Source organism: Penaeus japonicus, unplaced genomic scaffold (genome assembly GCF_977035675.1).
Source record: "Penaeus japonicus unplaced genomic scaffold, GWHDUDI00000001_assembly GWHDUDI00000038, whole genome shotgun sequence".
NCBI lineage: Eukaryota > Metazoa > Arthropoda > Malacostraca > Decapoda > Penaeidae > Penaeus > Penaeus japonicus.
This window is the reverse complement of record NW_028234440.1, coordinates 8,245,551-8,250,550: the sequence shown is the minus strand read 5'-3', so window position 1 is coordinate 8,250,550 and position 5,000 is coordinate 8,245,551.

Genomic DNA, 5,000 nt, shown 5'->3' with positions numbered 1-5,000 from the left:
CTGCTGTAAGTTTTATTTACATTGTGAAGGTGTGTATTCATTAATCCTTAAGAAAGATTAAGAAATAAGGAGTTTGTTTCGTCATGTGTTTTCCTTGATTTGCTTTTATCTCAATATGTATTTGTTTGTTCTATTTTTATTTGTATTTTTTTTTTTTTTTTTTTTTTTTTTTTTTTTTTTTTTTTGCGCGTGTCATGTTTTCGTGTCAGTGTGTCTTTTGTTCCAGTATCATCACTAAGTATTTATCATCATTACGGATCTATTTACGGTTCTTTCAATGCATAAAGTATCTTACCATCATTAGTGGTGGTGGTAGTGTTGATATCTATTGCAATATTGTTTTTTGATTGCAATGGAAGCTATTATAATTTTCATTCAATATAGTTGGTAAGAAATTGATTTTTGATCACATATTAAGTTTTAGATTGAGAATTGGGTCATATATGTATATATATATGTGTGTGTGTGTGTGTGTGTGTGTGTGTGTGTGTGTGTGTGTGTGTGTGTGTGTGTGTATATATATATATATATATATATATATATATATATAGAGAGAGAGAGAGAGAGAGAGAGAGAGAGAGAGAGAGAGAGAGAGAGAGAGAGAGAGAGAGAGAGAGAGAGAGAGAGAGAGTGTGTGTGTGTGTGTGTGTGTGTGTGTGTGTGTGTGTGTGTGTGTGTGTGTGTGTGTGTGTGCACTCATGTATAAATGTAACTCCATATACAACCGAACATAAAAAACAAACATTGATTTCACAAAGCCACGCCTTACAGCCAAACATAATATATTCATGGGAGTATTTTGATAGACTGCAATTGGATGTTGCAATATACACTGGTATGCTGTTAAATTTCTTCGTCTCCTCTTCTTTTTTCCTTTCCTCTCCTTATTCTTCCTCCTCCTCCTCCTCTTCCATCTGTTCTTCCTCTTCTACCTTTTTCTCGTTTTCTCTTACCTCCTCTTCTTCTTCCTCTTCCGTCTCTTCTTCCTGTTCCACCTTCTCTTTTTTAGCTGCCTCCTCCTTTATCTTCATCTTTCCTTCTTCCTCCCCTCCTCCTCCTTTATCTTCATCTTTCCTTCTTCCTCCCCTCCTCCTCCTCCTCCTCCTCCTTTACACTAACTCTCCATTTTTTCTTCTTCATTTCATTATTATCCCTTTTTTCTTATTCTCCCTTTTTTCTTCTGCTACTTCCCCCTTATTTACTCTTCGTCTTGTTCCTTTTCTTTCCAAATTTTCTTTTCTTCTTTATCTTCTTGTTCTTATTATTTGTTTCTTCTTTTTCACTCTTATTTGCCTTTTGCTTCCTCTTCATTTTTTGTTCTTCGTCCGCTTCCCTTTCTACTTTTTGTATTATGTTCTCGTTTGTTTGTTTTTTCTTCTTCTTCTTTTTCTCCTCCTATTCCTTCTTCTTCTCTTTCGCTTCGCCTTCTCCTTTTCCTCCACCTCCTCCACTTCCTCTTTCCTCTTTCTCTTCCTTTTCTCCTCCTCCTCAACCTCTTCTTCTTCTTCTTCTTCTCATTCCTCCCCCCCCCTCTCCCCCCGTTCTTTCCCCTCCTTCTCCACCACATCCCCCCACTCTTCCACCCTCACCTCCTCCACCACCATTGCCTCCTCCACTTTCTCCTCCTCCTGCACCACCTCTATTTCCTTTTTCCCGTCGAACTCCTCCACACCCTACTTAACAAAATTTTAATCATATGTTGCACCCTCCCCCCCCCAAAAAAAAAAAAAGATGTTGACGTGTTGTTGACAAAGAAACAAGTGACAATCGATGTTCTGTCCGGCGGCAATGTTTACGTTTGGGCGTGCGGTCCACTGGTGGATGATTTTACTGAAGTAGAGAATTCAACTCTATATGTATTAGGGAGAGGTGATGTTACAGAAGGTATATACATTTGTTAACTTGTTTCTTTTGCATTTTTTTAAAGTCACTGGCGATTTCTGTTTTACAAATACGGTTTTAGGAACCAAAAATAGAAGACAGGTGAGGGGGCAAGGCTTACAGTACTGTGTGTGTGTGGGGGGGGGGGGGGGGGCTGCATCACTTCCCCCCCCCCCCCCACCCTCTGTAGTTCTTCCACCTCTCGTAGCGTAACTGGCTTTATCCCCCCCTCCCCACCCCTAACCGCTAACCTATTAAGTTATACTCGGTCTCAGTAAGAACTAATGTTTCCTTCCTTACTTTTTTCACAATTTCATTAATGACAGATTAATCACATTTTAACATTTCACATTTTTAATTAATTAATCACATTTATACGATATCACGTGATTTCTGTAGTCCCCATGAAATGTCCAATGATATATATACGTTTATTATGGCTTAGCTTTTTACAGTTCATTCTGTTGTCTATGAAAAATTATGTTATCATTAATTCTGATATATGATATATGTCACGTTATTACTGGGGGGAATAATAAGAAATATAAATGTTTATATTCGATGATGAGAACAAAAAAATAGCCAGACAAAGAAATATTCGTGTGGAAGAGAGATAAGACGAAGTGAATAATGATAATAATGAACCCGATGATTTAAAGATGATGATAACAATGAGAAAACACCGATCTGGTTATCAAAAAGATACGTAAAATTGAAAAAAAATAAATAAATAAGTAAATAAATGAAAAGTTCTGGAAAGACTAGCATGTGTTCCCTTTCGTAGAACAGATCGTTACTAACTGCAAGACATCGCAATATTGATGATATATGTGGATCAGTAATGGTCGTCCTTGCTATGATGACAGGAGCTTATTGTTGTTGCATTTGATAATTTTAGTTTGCAAAACGACGTGAGAGATAAAACTGTTCCATGAATGAATATGCAATGGAACTAATCATGAATAATTATGATATCAAATGCTTTGTAATAGACGAAAGAGTGAATAATACTTTATCAAAACAATTATCATTAATTTTACTAATCTTTCCAACTATATCTTTGCATGTACGGATGTACTTCTTATATATATATATATATATATATATATATATATATATATATATATATATACATATATACATATATACATATATACATATATATATATATATATATATATATATATATATATATACATACATATATTATATATATATATATTATACATATACATATATATATGTATGTATGTATATGTATACATACACATACACACACACACACACACATACACATATATATATGTATATGTATATATACACATATATATATGTATATATATTTATGCACATATATATGTGCACACAGACATGTTGTTGCTGTGTGCGTGTGCGTGTGTACGGAAAATAATTTGGCTACCACGTGTACGGAACCATTTGGTGTCACCAAGGGAAGCCGTCGGTGCCACCATACCAACGGTATATTCTATGTGAACTTAAACTTTACTTAACATATTCGGTAACGCCGCCGCCACCCAGAGGTTTATTTCAATTGAGGAACCCCTGAAAAAAAAACAATTTTGAAAAAAAAAGATAAATTATAACAAGATCAATGGTGGTGTGTTGGTCTTTAAAGGCACGCAGGTGTGTCTGGGTTCTCCTTATGGTGTGTAGGCTATAACAAACAAAATTAATTCCCTTTAGTCGTGTATTGACTAAATGGCACATGACAAACATAATAGCTTTTGAATAATGAATTTATGGGTCGGTCTACTCATTGAAAAGAGTCATTATTACTGAATTTATTAGGTTGGCCGTCAGCCCTCGTGACACATATAATACAAATAAAAAGAAATGTGACCGCTGCTATTTTCGCCCTATCCTTTATAATTTGCTTTTTCTTTATTTTCTTATTTCCGACCTATTTACTACAGTCAGTCGTCTCCTCTGACGAACCACGACTTTAATCCCTCACTTAACAGGTAATAAAGACTCGCTCAACAGGAAATAAAACCGTTGGAGGCAAAGGCTTTTGCAAATGGCGTCGCAGCTGAGAACGCGTTTCCGTCAATTATCTATAAACCGAAAGATCGTCTGACGAAGGACGAGCATATTCCTGACTAATTATGATGCCCTGCCCTTTGCGCAACTTTTGGAATGGATCTTGTTACTCTATATATCCAAAGTACCCTTAAAATTGAGACAAAAGGGGCTCCCCAACAAACACCAACCTGCATGCGGAAAGATCGTCTAATGACGGACAGCAAATTCAGGGAAGCAAAAGTGTTGCCCCAGTTTTCCTTTCCTTGTTTACTCGACCTGTGAGCTATTGTTGCTAAATTGTGGTATATTCGAATTAGATAATAATATTGGTAATATCGTATGTGCAACTTAGAAGGGACCACGAGTATAACATTTAAAGGGTATCTCTAGTCCCTTTTTTTTTATATAACCCTTAATCAATTGTAGATAGTTGAATAACTCTATGCATAAGGATGGATGCATTTGTTTTGGTACATCGTGGTAAAAAATGTAATTTTCGATTGATCACGCGTGAAACAAATCATTCTTCCGGGAAATGTTGTGACGTCACAGGAGGTGAACGGCTAAACAGCTGACTAAAGATTGCGGATTGCGAATCAATCGATATGTCATCCAATTCATGGCACTTTCGAAGGAAAATGACAGAGAGGCTGTGGCTTCTTAAGAATGTAGATGTAGTAAATCCACAAATATTGTTCAATGGAAACTACAAGAACAAGCCAAAGAAAATGAAGAATTTCAGTGCATTACAAAGAATTCAACTTTCGAAGGTGGTTGCCTGAATATAGGCCTACCTGGACTATATCTAGCAGCACAACCAGAATAGGCCAACTGATCGACCTAATCATAAGTCCATTCACATTCACATTTCCTTTTTGCCTTCTGTGAACTATCCTCCACTATCTCGCCATGAATTTCAGTGCTGCAGCAGGATTCGATGATGGTCAATTCAGGAAACAGTGACATTTTTCTTTTTACTTTTTACTCTTCTTAATTTTTACCCTTCTTGCTTTTTACTCTTCTTAATTTTTACCCTTCTTGCTTTTTACTCTTCTTACTTTTTACTCTTCTTAATT